Genomic DNA, 15,078 nt, shown 5'->3' on the forward strand with positions numbered 1-15,078 from the left:
AGGGAGGGTATCTTCTTGGTTCCCAAGCATCAACTTTTATCAGGTGCCTAAGGTACAAAACTTGTGATATTCTGGAAACTGAGATTACTCCAAGCAGTGTTCGTGTATGCAGAGAAAATGTAAATATGCTGTAGGAAAATTTTGTTGTTAAGAGAGGTGACATTATCTAAAGAAAGGCAGCTTATCACATGGGCAAAGGAGAAGACAGGCTAAGATGGAGCCTGTAGCTGACTGACCAGTGTCAGAGATAGCCATTAGGTGTTCAGTGTCTTTCCTAGAAGGTGCTTCTTCTGTGAAAAGGGAGCCACCTATGTTTGTGAGTTTATAAATACCCTTTTTGTCAGCAGTGCTCTGATAAGAAGGCCATTTTTATTGCAGCCCGTAGTCTTGGAGACGCAAATTTCTTCCCCGCTCTTGCTGGTTATCATGAGTTTCTCTGTCCTGCCTGCTTATTTTTAGTCACTTTTGTCATTGCTGCAACAAAATACCTGACAAAAGCAGCTAAAGAATGGAAGGGTTCCCAGGGCCAGGTAAAGTATAGTGGCAAGAACGGAGGCGGTGTCGTTCATAGGCAGGAAGCAGGAAGCAGTGGATGCTGGTTCTCAGCTCGCCTTCTCCTTCTGTGCAGTTGGGACCCCCCACTCCATGGAAAGGTACCATCTATATTTAGGGTGGGGCTTCCCACCTCAATGAACTTAACCTAGAAACTCCTTCACAGACATGCCCAAGAGGCTTGTCTCCATGGTGATTGTAGATCCTGTCAAGTTGACAGTTTTAATTGTCACAATTACTGACATGTATCTGCAGCTAAGTCTCTGTGTTGTGCAGATTGTAGTTTAAGATCTCTTCCCTGTAAGAGCCACCTGTTCTCAGACACAGTGACTCTCAACTTGTTCCTTGTCCACAGTCCTTTACTTGGGCTACCTCCTCCACATGGGGGTAGCTGGCTTCCGCTAAGGATTCAACAGGGATCCATTTTGCTTTCCCATGACCTTTGGGGATATGCCCACCCACCATGCTCTGTAAACACAGTGTCTCTTACATCATTTCCTGTGCGTGGCTGCTGGTATCTCACAGGTGTTTCTTCTCTATATATAAAATATAAACTGTTTGAAGAACGATTCCACAGGTGCTCAAATTGGCTAAAGAGACATAGAAAACCTCTCCAAAAGCAGGATTAGCCCAATTGCATAGATTTGGTTAATTGAATAGTTAGGCTAACTAAATATTAAACAGAAAGCCATTCTGATTTTCTGTCTAGTTACAGGTTAAATTCAAAACATTCTACCTTAGAAAGCACGATACCAGTCTTTAATTTCTCTGTGTACATATTTATTCAGTGGCAAAAAATATTTGAATTATTTGAGAGCCTTTGGGTGAAATTTGATAGGTCTTTGTGTAATGTTTATTCTATGACTACTTATAAAAGAAAGTGTCCCTTTTAGTCATAATTATTATTACTATTTTTACTATTATTACTATTATTATTACTATTGTTGTGGTTGTTATTTTGGTCTCATGTAGCCCAGGCTGGCCTTGAATTTGCTATGTAGCTGAGGATGACCTTAAACACTCCTGATCCTTCTGTCTGCACCTCTGGAAAGTGTTATTATAGTCATATGCCACCACACCTGGCTTGTGTCCCTACCACCTTCCAAGGATTGGAACCAGGGCCTGTGTTAGGAAGTGCTCTAAGCTACGCTCTTGAACTATGTCTCCAGACCTTCTTTTTTACTATCTATAGCAAGACAGGGTCTTGCTTAGTTGCCCAGGGAGACTGACCTTTCGATCCTCCTACCTCCACCTCCTGAGTAGCTGACCTTACAGACCTCACTGCCAGGCCTGGCTGTAGCCAGCCCTCTTTTATCTTAGAGATATCTGTGGCATGTTTCTTAGTGAGAATTACTATGTCCAGATACTTTGCAAAACACAAAGAGTGTCACAAATGGCTCTAAATCCATCCATCAAGAGCACATGACTTGGGATTTATATTGGGTCAAGTGGATTAAATCTGACATGAAGTGTTCCCATCAAGAAAAGAAAGATTTGGGGCTAAAAGCTCTAAATACTTAACTTTAAAATTAAGTCATTTACTGTGGGAAAAATAATTGTTTGTAGGGTCCTTTGGGATCACAGCCTTGCATAGGTCTACAAATTATTCATGAAGCTGGTTGGGGCCATTTGAAGAATGGTACAGTCCAGGCAGGACCCCTCTAGCCCCAGGCTCTTGCTTACAGCAGGTTTTAGGTTGAGTTGTTTTGTTAAACATTCGAAAGCGTCCCCCCACCTCCCTTTTGAGCTTTCTGGCAGTTCATCCCTGTGAAGCCCTGAAATCTCTCTTAGAGTTTAGGGTTGGGATTTGAATTGGGCTGCTGAAGAATGGAACTGTGCTGTCTAATGTTAATCCCCTGGCAATCAGTCTTGCTGAAAAGAGCATATGATTCAGTGGTGTGATGCACAGGGAGCGTGGAGTGTATGGGGTAATGTGGAGAGAGGCCTGATTATGTCACAAATTTGGGAGATTGCCCAGCTCAACTCGGGCCAATAATGACACAATGCTGGTTGGGAATATCCATTAAAGCGCAACGCCAGTGATTTTTCTAAGCCTTGAACCTTCTTTATAAATAGAAGCTAAAAGTCAGGAGCGTATGGACTTTTTCAGTAAAGATGGAGGTGTGAAACACTCATCTTTGCTCAAAACCCCAGTGATTGCTTTGAGAAGCGCTAATAAGAATTCAGTCAGCCGAAGAGCCTCATGTAGACATAAAGGGCCAGGGACCATTCTGAGCATCTTGGGAGCAGAAACAGAAAGGATTCAGGCTTGGGCAACAAATTCCTGGTAGCCCACAAACCCAAATGGGGACAGGGTTTCAACTACCTTTCTGATTCATAGAAAACTAGAAATTCTTTCCCAGTGAAGATAAAGTATTTTGTTCACATTCTTCCAGGTTTTATTTTGTTGCTATGATACCTCCGTCTGTGGTTCAGGTATTAGGAAGCGTCAAAATGGAAAGGCACCCCCCCCCCACTCTCATGTAAAAGCCATGTAATTCAAGTGACATTCTTGTGTTCTGGAATTAAATAGCAGGCCATTGTTGTATGTGGGGGAAATGGTCTTCGTTTGTGGGAGCTCTTTAGGAGTCCTTGCTTGATCCTCATTAAAATTGACACCATTACTTTTCAGCCATTTACTGCAAGGGAAAATTAGCGTGAAGTTCCATGTCTCGGTAATTGTGGCAGTAATAAAACAGACTGCTAAGTAACTGACCACGGGAGGTGGTGAGTCTTTATCATGGTTCCCCAGTGAGGGGTGCCAATCTGACAGAGGCCCTGCCACCAAGATGTGACAGCCAGGAGAAGTCATTAAATCTCTTTACTGTCTCTTGGGTCTGATTGGGAACTAAGACCCAGATATGTTAGAAACAAATACATCCAGGCGTTGTGACAGGAGCAGAGAGCCTGATGGTGGGTACCTGGACACCTGGGTACCAGGTGAATTGGAACAATCAATTTAGCTCTTCTGAACCTGTTACATAGCCAATAAAATTGGCAAAAGGTTGCTTAGCTCATTCCTCTGATGCCTGTATTAGTGCCCTAGAACTGCTGTAACAAATGACCCCAAGTAAATTTTCTGGGTGTTGGTCTTTAATAAGTTTTGTTGGTCTGAATCAGAAATCTCTGTGTGTATGTGTCTATGGGGACTGTGTATATGCATGTGCATGTGTAGGCCAACTCTGGTGTTGTTCCTTAAGAGTCCTCTGAGTTTTTATTATTATTATTATTATTATTATTATTTATTTTTGAGAGAGAGCTCTCCCACTGGGACCTTGGGCTCACTGACTGATTAGACTAGGCTGCCTGGCCAGCGACCCCTAGGGATCTACGTGTCTGCCTCCCCAACCCTGGGGTTGTAAGTGTGTACCACCATACCCTGGCTTTTTTACATGGGTTCTGGTGATCGAACTCAGGTCCTCATGCTTATAAAGCAAACATTTTAGCAACTGAGCCATTGCCCTAACCCTGAAAGTCCTACTAGACAAAGTACCATATTTGGACCAATATGTTGAACCAATATTCATTTGAACCAGTGGTCTTGTTTCTGACTGGCTTAATGATGTCATCAAGGCCATCCTAGACTGCTTTGGTTGCTGGGCTTGCAGAAGATCAGAGACTTAATAAGTGCTTGAAATTCATGGAGTTGGCCTCCTTACTCCCCCTTCACCCCTCACCCTATCTTGCAGCTGAGGAGAGCTGGGTCCAGCAGGGCTCTCTGTCCAGGTTTTCTTGACTCCAGCTAAAAGCATTAGTTGTGAACTAGGGAGATTGCTCAGTGGTTAAAGCACTTGTAGAGCAAACAGGACCCAAGTTTGGATCCACAAAACCCTGGTAAATGCTGGGTGGGTGTGGTAGCTGGCCAGTAACTCCAGCCTTGGAAGATGGAGACATGAGCCTCAAAGTAAGCTGACTAGTGAAACTAGCTCCGTCAGCGAGCTCTGGGTTTGATTGAGAGACCTTGCCTCAAAATATAAGATGAAAACGCAATTGAGGAACTATCAGTTTTGGGCCTCCACAGGCATATGTGTACCCACGTACACTCACACATATGTGAATGCACATACATACATACCGCACACATATATACATATGTGGTGAGGAAAAGAAAGGATTAGTGCCCTTCCTCACTTCTGTAGCCCCTTTGACTTTGAATTATGAACTTCTCTGGCTGAGCCCAGCTGTATAACTCAATGGTGATCTTTCCTCCTGGCATTTGATATTTGGAGGATAGAGTGCAGTGTAGAAATTGTACCTCTGGATCTCCTATTAGTTTAAGTTTCTGGAAGCTTATCTTCCACTCCAGGTGGTGGAGGCTGTAAGCAGTTTCTTGGTGAATGTTTGGGGGTGCCAGGGGGCTATCCTTTACTTCTGACGGGGTGGAGATGGCTTAGAGTTTACCACCAATTCTGACTTGTCAGTGACAGGCCAGAATGACAGTTGTCTAGCCCCTGACACATAGATCCTTTGCAACTCAGCTCCGGATGTGATGGGGCACAGCCAGGCAACATACACTAACCTTCTCAGGTGTGTGTTCAAGAGGAATAACGAGTCACTTCTTCCAGGCACAGACTGTCGAGCCCCACTGTGGAGTCGACCCCTGGCCTAGAGCCTCTGGCATTGTCCCCAGTGGGAGAAGGAGAAATTGCACAAGGCATTGGTTTGCTGCTTGGGGGTGGCCTCTGTCCTGGGAAAACAAAGGCTCTGTGTGATTTCAGAGCGGGGGTTGGGTGGAGGGGTTCGTGAAGAGTCAGAGTCCCTCAAACCACATCTGGAGAGTGAGTTTGGGACCTGCTTGTAGATCTGGATTAGTGTTCAAATCAGTGAAGATATGTTGAAAATAGGGGCTGGGGATGTAGCTCAGTGGTAGAGTGCTTGCTTAGCATGCATGAAGCCCTGGGTTCAATCCTCAGCACCACATGGAACCAGATGTGGTCCTGGACTTCTGTAATCCTAGCACTTGGGACGACCAGAAGTTCAAGGTCATCCTTGGCTACAAGGTGGATTTGAGGCCAGGCTTTGCTATGAGACCCTGTCTCAAAAATGAGAAAGAAGAAATGGTGATCGTAAGTTTAATAGTAAAGTAATCAGCCTTCCAGTTCTTTCTGGAAGCAGTCACTTCTGAGGAAGACCTTATCTGAGTTCTAATTTCCTTCTGACTGTGGTTTGGGAGAATGCTTCTATCTATCCCTTGATGTGACAGGGAGGAGTCTTGGCTAGAGCATTTAAGTGACCCCAAGCCAAGATCTGGAGGTTTTAGCTGACCTTCCTTCCATTCTTGAATACAAAGCTTGTGTTCCTCTGGTACCAACCGGGTCCCTGCATATCACTGGCCTCCAGGCCTCACTTAGATTTTTCCATATTCATGATCTTGCTGCCAATAGTTTTCCACTTCTTACTCTAGGCTGGTGCTTTATGCTGGTGTTGGCTCTGTGTGCCAGCTCTGGAGTCCTGAGGCCTAGCGGAAGGAGGCAGAAAGCCCCTTTACTGAAAATGGGTTGAGGTTGCATGCAGGTGGTGGGCAGGTCACATTGAGTGCCTTTGTGTGAACCCAGAATCACAGCCCCGGAGCAGAGGCTGGCAGGAGGCTCCTTCCTAGTGCTCTGTGGCTCCAGAGGCCGTTTTCACCTTCTTTCACACCATGACTGCCCCACTTAGGGGCTGGGGGTTCTCCTTGCTAGGTAGTGCCTTTGGAGATTGAAGTGGGCCTTATTAGGAGCTGGGATTCAACTCGTTTCTTTCCTTTGCCAGCTTTGTGAACTTGGGAAGTCCTGGCACCTCTCTGTGCCTTGGTTCCTCAGCTGTGCAGCGGGGATGTTTCTGTTCCCATATGTTGCTGTGACCAAATTCCTGGTGACACTTAGGGAATGAAAAGTTTATTTTGCCTTATAGACTCAGAGATATTTCCATTCATCCCTGCAGAGGAAAGGCAGGGTAGAGCCGGCTCTCTCTGTGATGGCGGGAAAGTGAGGCAGAATGACTGTCATCAATAGTGGACCTGAACGCAGAGCCAGTTTGGCCAGAACCAGCAGCAGGTCTTCTTTTAAGCAGGTCCACCCCTGGGGACCTGCTTTTGCCAGTCAGTATCTTTTTGCCTACTTTATCTTGTAAAGACCCCACAGCCCTCCAAATAATGCCACAAACTTGGAACTGCGTATTTCAAAACGCAAACCTATGGGGAATATTTTCACATTCAAAGCATGACAGGCGATAACCTACTTTGCCTATAGCACCCGTGAGAGAAATAGGTGCTATGAGGGCAGTGCTGTGAGCCACAGTGCTAGGTGACCATCCGTCACTCTGTGCCTTGTTTCCTGTCTCCAGGCTCACACACAGTCGGTCTATGCCTGATTACAAAAGTGCTTAGTCTTAGCACTTCCTTCAGGATGGGGATTTCAAAGCTGCCTGGGCTCAATACTGTTTAATGAGCTTGCATTGCTCAGAAGTAGCTCTTCATTTCTGCCTCACACCAGGACTCCCAGGGGCAAGGGCTGGTCAGCAGACAGTGCAGCTGATTCCAAGGCAGTGGCCGGCAAATGAGAACCTTCCCAGAAAGGGAAGAGCCTTTACAGGCTCTGGGATCAGGTGGCGGCTTGTGGGCACCAGAGTGGTGGGGATGCGTTAGTACTTGGTAATACCTGTTTTTGCTATGTTCCTGCAAACTTTCAGATGCCTTTTGACCCACAGCTGAGCATGGAAGATTGTTGATTCCCTTCGATTCTGGCAGGGAGCCTGGAAGAGGGGACTAAAGAGAGGGCTAATATTTGGTTGGCTGTCTGATCTTTGGCATGGAGGCTCAAAGGCAAAGAGGATGTAGAAGTGTTCTGTCGGGTTAATGTCTTACAGTTTTGTGTGGGAAGAGGGTCTCTTAGGTGGACTGTGCTTGGGAAATGGAGGTGGGGGCAGGGCAGAGAGAAGACTACTTAATCAGAGCAGTATGTTTAGCAGGAGGATGCCCACCAGTGTGCAGTGATGTGTGGGAACCCAGCAAGGTTCCCATGGGTCACAAGGAAATACCGACTGAGCATCCCTAATGTACGCATCTAAACTACCAAACTACTCAAGTATCTCACTGATTACATTGTCAGTCAAAGATTATTGTATTGACTTTCTTACAAGCTTCAGGTTTTGGAGAATTTAGGATTTCAGATTTTTCAATTAAGGATGCTCAACTCTTCCGACATCTAAGGAAACCCCAAATCTGAGACAATTCTGGCCCCAAGCATTTCAGATAAGGCAGCTTCAACCTGTAATAGAGACACTGTTGAATGGCTTAATATTTGGAGTTTTAAGCTTCTTTACGTATTTCAAATGCTGAAACAAGAAAACTGTAGCTTTTCTCTCAATACGCTTATTCATACTGATTAATCAATAGCTGCCTTCATCAACCAAAGGACCCTGTTGGTGAGTTCTGTGCCAGCTCCCGTCGGGAGTGTTTGTGGCTTTGGTGCACCGCACCCTGTTCTTTGTAAGTGATGCATCCAAGTTTGCCCTCCTGGACTCACTTTCCCTTCGAACACCTTGCTATTTTGTTTACTATCTTCCTATTGGTTTATGTCCCCAGACAAGAAGAGAGGATGTGCTCCCAACATACAGAGCAGGTAGATTAGGAAGGGAAGCTTTGAAGTTCCTGGTGTAGTTTTTTAACCATGGCAGGTGGAGAGCAGGAGGCTGTGGGAAGGAGATGGTGGAGATGGCGGAGGACACTGATGTTGCTGTAGGGATGTTGTTTTGTTTTCTTCCCAAAAGAGAGAGGAGACAGTGAAGAAGCACTGTCTTGGTTTGGATGGAGAAGATAGAAAGAACAGTGTCAGTATTGAATTGTAACGATGAATCGTCTGCATGTTGGTGTGGCATCTGAGGAGCCAGGTGATGATTTTGAAGCCTGCCTTACTGAGGAGCATCTAGAGCCACAGTTGTTTTCAGTGCCTGAGTTTTGGCTCCAAGAAAACAAACAAGGATGATGGTCCTGTTCTTGTGCTGTCTGTACCAAAGGGAGGCATTTCTTGTTCACTCAGATGGACGGAAAGCTTTTCCTTCTGCCTGATCCACCCCGGGAGCAAAGCAAGGCACCTGAGGGATTAGCACAGAGTTTTCTAGACTTCCTCTGAGAACGGCTTTTTACATGGTGAAAGTTGACAATGAAAGCCGAGTTGTCCAGTGGTTTGCCTCCTGTGCCTGCATCTTTTACCCCGCTTCAGTTCTTACTGTGGCCCATGTGCCACGTTATAGCCCCAGTTCATAATTATATTTAAGTCATGCATAACTTTTTTTCCTTAAAAATATCACCACAGCAGACTTTATACACATCTGTTTGTTGGACACCTGTGTGAATATTTTTGTAGGACACATTTCTAAAGGTAGGCTAACTTGATCCTTTTGGATAGATATTTGTATAACATTTGAAACCTAAGGAACTGCATTTTGACTTTGGGGGCTTTCCAGTGATTTCCAGTGGTTTAGCGTCTTTGAAAATAGTTTGAGAAAAGATACTCAAGTTCAGCCTTTCTGACAAGCACAAAATGCCTAAGCAATTAAAAAGAGCAAAGTGTAGTGTCCACTACATTCTTCCTGTGAGGGAACTCCAGCTCTGCAGAAACCTGGGAAAAGATCACTCCCCCTAGACAAGTGGGGTGCAGGGCTGTGCGGTGTTCTGCTCAGTGAGGTTGCTGTCAGCTGTGTTTACCCCTGCTCTTCAGGAGAGAGCCTGTGGACATCTGACGTGGGAGTTGACATCAGCATCACACTGAAGCCCAGTGGAGGGAGGGAGCTTGCGTAGACTTTGTATTGAGAGACAGAACAACTGTCATTTAGTAAACTGGGCAAGATAATAGACTTTGCTCATTGAGAACGCAGGTTTCCCATGACTCTAGAAATAGACCTTATTGATTCTGTGATATCGTCACCGTTTCTACATCTCCTTTAAAAATACCATTGTGGGGGCTGGAGAGATGGCTCAGCGGTTAAGAACACTGGCTGTTCTTGCAGAAGACCCAGGTTCGAATCCCAGCACTCATATGGCAGCTAACAACTGTCCGTAACTCCAGGGGCATGCACGACACGGGTGCACGTACCTACATGCAGGCAATACATGCATACACATTTAAAAAAAAAATCATTGTGGGCAGAGCACGGTAGCATACACTTTTACTCCTAGTACTTGGGAGGCAGAGGCATGTGGATCTCTGTGAGTTCAAGGCCAGCCTGGTCTACATAGTTCAAGGCCAGCTGGGGCTACAGGGAGACCCTATCTCAAAAAAACCCCACAAAAAAACCATCATAGGTGCTGGAGAGATGGCTCAGCACTTAAGAGCACTAACCGCTCTTCCAGAGCACCCAGGTTCAGTTCCCAACACCCATGTGGCAGATGATAACCATCTTTAACTCTCGTTCCAGGGGATCTATGTGTATAAATGTTTTTTTCATGCATGTGTGTAGGTGCACCATAAAATAAAAGTAAATGAAGTATTTTTTAAAAAAACATCATGGGCTGGGGATGTAGCTCAGTTAGTTGAGTCACTGCCTAACATGCACCAAGTCCTGGGTTTGATCCCCAACATCACGTAAACTGGGTGTGATGGTGCATTCTTATAATCAAGACAAGAGAATCAAATATTTAAGGTCATCCTCAGCTACATAGCAAGTTTCAACCTAGCTTGGGCTACATGAGATCATCTCTCAAAACAAAAATTTTGCTTTCTATAAGCATAGACCATAGCATAAAATTGATCATTTAACCATGTTTTTTGAAGGTATGTTTTAGTGACAGTCAACACACTTGAACTGTTGTATAATTATCATCTTTGTCCATCCCCAGAAATTGTTCATTATCCCAAAGCCATGACTCCTTTAAACAAAAGCAGAGATATTTTGAAGTTACACCTGGTGTAATTTTATAGTCTCCAAAGAGCTGAGCTCTAGTGTACATCTCTGAATGCATAACGCTCAGGGCATCTTAGACATTTGGTGTGTAAATGACACCAAGCCCTATTCCTGTAATTTGCCTAAAATCCAAATTGACACCCAGCAGGTAGAAACCACTTAGTTCCAAGCCAAGTCATATGGTCTGTGACATTAATTAGGGAAGGTACTTTGTCTCCACCTGCTTGGGTCTTCCCAGGCCTGAGCCCCAGCCAGCCCTTCACTCTGCCTATCCACACCATCGAGCAAGCACAAAAGAATTAGTGGTGTTTTGCTTCTAGCATTTCACATGGTGCAGCCTTCATAAGTCACTTTGTGACTTCAACGCTGGAGGGAAGACACTCATCTTTCCCCAAACAAGCTTGTTCTTCAGACTCTGCTGTCTCTGCAAAAGGGGCGTGTGTGTGTGTGTGTGTGTGTGTGTGTGTGTGTGTTGGAGGCAGCTGGAGCCCAGACTGATTCTGCAGGATTTTGCACAGGCAGGTATCTGGGCAGAAGGTTTGGATACCTGAAGGGCCAGCAGCAAAGGAGGGGTACAAGACCAGAAGAGGATAAGACAGTGTGCCAGGCACCTTCACAAAGTGCATGTTCTGTTCCTTTTTTTTTTTTGATACAGGGTCTCCCTGTAGCCCCAGCCGGTCTGGAACTCACTATGTAGACCAGGCTAGCCTCAATCTCACAGAGATCTGCTTGCTTCTGTCTCCCAGGTGCTGGGACAAAGGTGTGCACCACCACGCCTGGCTGTTCTTCTGTTTTAAAAGCAATTCTGCAGGAGGGCCTGGAGAGATGGCTCAGCTTGGTTAAGTGCGCACACTGCTCTTGCAGAGGACTTGCGTTCAATTCCCAGCACCCACGTTAGGCAGCTCACAACTGCCTGTAACTTCAACTTCAAGAGATCCAATGCCTCTGAGCTCACATGCGTGCGCATGCACACACACACACACTCTCTCTCTCTCTCTCTCTCTCTCTCTCTCTTAATACAGGAAATAAATCTTAAAAAAAAAAAACCCTAATGCATAGAGCCAGGTGTGGTGGTACATACATACCTTTAGTCTCAGCATTTGGGAGGTAGAGGCAGGCAGATCTTTGTGAGACTGAGGCCAGCCTGGTCTACATTAGCAAATTTCAGGCCAGCTGAGGCTATAGCGTGACTCTGTCTCAAAAAATTTTTTTTAAAAAAGATGTAATGCAGGAGGTGGAGTTGGGGAGATGGCTGAGTGGGTAAGTGCTTGCTGCACAAACACCAGCTCAGATCCCTGGCACCCATGTAAAAAGGCTGGAGAGGCAGACATTGGAGGATTCCCGAGGCTTGCTAGTCAGTTGATGTGCTCCAGGTTCAGTGAGAGACCCTAACCCAAAATCTAAGGGGGAGGGCTGCTGGCAGTGGCTCAGTGGTTCAAGTGTTTGGTCCTGATGGGTTAACCCAAGTTCTATCCTTGGAACCCACGTAAAGGTGGAAGGAGAGAACTAACTCTACGCCCCCAGTCATAGCAGCCACAATAATAATATAAGAAAGTAAACATGAAGGGAGAAATACCCAGTGTCAGCTTCTGGCTTCCACATGCACATGTGTATCTGTACACACATACAAGGAACCAGGGGTCGGGGGGAGAGAAAGAAAGGTGGGATCCCTGAGCCTCGTGGTGCATGCTTATAACCCAACACTTGGGAGGTGTAGAGGGATTATGAGTTCAAGGCTGACTTGGACTACACTGCAAGTCCCTGTCTTTAAAAGAAAAAGTAAAAGTAACACAGGGTGCCAGTGACCAAGATGACATAAAGTCCTGTCCCAGGTACCAGGACTTGCTCTAAAAGTGCAGTTCTCTCCCCTAGCCCAGCCCTACTCTTCTGCTAAGGATTTCCAGCTCTGACTGTTTTTCATGCTGATCTCCAGAGTCTGGAGAAAGCTTAGGGAAAAGAAAACAAAACTCAGAACCCAACTGGCTTGAGCCTGTCTGGTGTGAGTGCATCAGGCAGAGGCTTGACAAGGCAGTGAACTCATTCCGCTAATTGTAATGAGCGAGAGGCCTTTAGCAGGTTAGGGGGCTCCTCCAACTTCAGCAGGCTTTGATGGCTGCCTCCTCCTAATAACCATGCCTCACGCTAACTGGTTTAGTGCTTAGTGGGTTCTTATGCAGCCAAACCAACCACCGCCTATTGTTTAGAAAAAAGCCAGGCTGGCTTTAGAAAAAAAGAATTCTGTCTTGTTTTTGCTTGTCTTCCAAATCTCAAAATGTTCTTTCCCCATTCAGTCCTTTGCAAATTGCTAAGAAACTGCCGTTTTGGAAGAAGGGCAATTAAAATTTGATTTTGGTTTAAAGACAGAGCAGGCAAGGTTATCCATGTGTTGTCAACGAATGGGTTGTCGGGAGAGAGAGGGGTACATGGGCTGCTTCCAGACCCATCCTGGGAACTCAGTGTGATTTCAGTCTTTTGGTCTTTTGCTGCCACAGCAAGTAACTTTCAACTGGTTCTTTGTGGCAAGTGCTACTTAACTTTGAAGGAGAACCAACCCCCCCCCCCCAAAAAAAAAACCCAGGAGACTGAAGCATGCTGGGAAACTAGCGACTCTGGGCTTGATTAATTTATAGGTGTAATTTTAGAGCCTGGTCCTCCTGATCATTGAGATGCCTGTTTACTGAGGCTGTAGACAGGAGACCTCTGCCCCATGGATGATTTTTAGGACCTCTCCTAGGCCACAGCAAAAGTTGTGGATATCTCATAAGCAAACATTATGTCCTGAGGACTCCTGGCATGGTATAAAGTTTCAGTGGTCAATTAACAAAGATTTATTCTTTGTCAGTCAGGTATGTTCTGTGTTTTGTCCCCTCCCCCATTTGCTCCGTAATTACCTCCTGGAATGAAGCAGGCTGTTGCCCCTCTGCCCTCTTTGGCTGGGTCCCGGCTCTCTGAGACACACCAAGGCTGGAGAGAGCTAATGTGACTGTTTAGGCGCTCAGCAGCTGGGCTTTCTGCTGCAGTGAAGTGGACACTTGAAACAAGGGGGCCAGAGCGAGAGTGAGAGACAAGGCTGAGAGGGAAGGGCTTTTTTTTTTTTTAAAGCACTCCAGTCTGTGTTTACTACGCATTTATTCAGTGGAACCTCATTCCAGAGGTGCAGCCAACTGTCCCATCGGCCACAGCCGCACCCTTTGGAGTGCTTTCCATTGTATCTTAATTTGGAATTCACACAGGGACCTCAACTGGCTATTTGAAAGGCTTTCTTTCTCCCTGGTCCACATGCTGTCCATCCACAACCTGCAAGTCCGAATCTTAACTATTTAAAAATTCAGTCGTGAAATGGAGGTGAGCTGTCCATCAGCCTTTCCACCTCCCATGTATTTATTTCACTCCCCTGGAAAAAGAAAAATGTGTTTTCTATAATATCTGAGAGTTCAGCATGCCGAACCCTGTAAATCTGCTGGAGGAGATGGGATTTTTGTTGTCACATAGAAGAGCTGAGGCAGCACAGGGCTTTAGGTCTCTCATCCAGAAATAATTCATGGACTTAATCCTTTTTATTTCAATGTGCTGTGAAAAGTTGCAAACCCAAGGGGTTTGGTTTGCCTGGGGCTAGATGAGGTTATTCGGGGAGCAGGTGAGCCGTTTGGAGGGCAGTCGTTCCTCTTTCCCTAGGCCCACTGAAAAGGCCACATGGGGGTCACCTACTCTGCCAGGCTTCCCCATCGAACATCTGACTTGCTTGTGCCCCAACTTCTGTTTTTGTTATTTGCTTTTGTCTATTTTGGTCTCACTATGTACCCCAGGTTGGCCTTGAACTTGGGCTCCTCCTGTCTCAGGCTTCCCAGTACTGGGATCACAGGCATGCACTACCACAGCCAGCAGGTCCATGGCTGTTATTAAGGGTCTATTGACATCAGTGGACGATGAGTGGCTGAGAAGGAGGAAAAGAGGAGTGGAGTGCTTGGCAATGCTGGCATCCCGGGACCTTTTCCAAGACGTTTTGGGCCTCATTCTTCAGCTTGTTTAAGGGCAGAGACTAAGGTTGCAAAGGAAATCAAAGCCTGATGTGGAGAAATGAAACACGAGGTCTACTGACTTTTTAAAAACATTTTAAATAACATTCTCTGAGGTTTCATTTTATACTGAACGCAGCTGTAATAAGTTTTGGAAGATGGTGTAAGGTTTCTATTACAGAGCGACCCCCGCTTGCAGGTTTTTTTTTTTTTTTTTTTTTTTTTTCGGCAAAGTGAGAAAGAACTGAGGAGAGGAGTTGGGGGGTGGAGGGAGGAAAGTAGGGTTGGTTAAGAGGTTATTTCATATAAGGTGAGAAAACTTGAAAAGATGAATTCAAGACTGTGAGCTGTATTTGGTATGCTGTAATTTGCAAATGCAATAACATTAAACTGTTGCAAAGGTCTCTTTTTTCTTTGGGTGAAAATAGTCCAGATAGCTTTGGAATAACTTAATAACTAGAGCTCAGCAGCACTTTGACCACAAGTAAAATAAGACTGCAGCTCGGGACCAGGCCCTGCCAGTGTTATCCCAGTCACTGACTCCCTGCTGGAGGATGGCGCGGGCTGGAGATGTCTCTTTCTGAAAGCCCTTGTTGTTCACAGTTATTTGGCATTACACACATAGTGC

General features: G+C 45.6%; 1 protein-coding gene across 17 annotated transcripts in view; it reads left to right on the forward strand.

The window, feature by feature from the left end:
• Positions 1 to 15,078, forward strand: part of Fgfr2 (fibroblast growth factor receptor 2) — a 115,578-nt gene that overhangs the window by 54,807 nt on the left and 45,693 nt on the right. The gene's annotated exons all lie outside the window — the stretch shown is intronic.

This window comes from Nannospalax galili, unplaced genomic scaffold (assembly GCF_000622305.1).
Source record: "Nannospalax galili isolate Female #2095 unplaced genomic scaffold, S.galili_v1.0 scaffold31, whole genome shotgun sequence".
Taxonomy (NCBI): Eukaryota; Metazoa; Chordata; class Mammalia; order Rodentia; family Spalacidae; genus Nannospalax; species Nannospalax galili.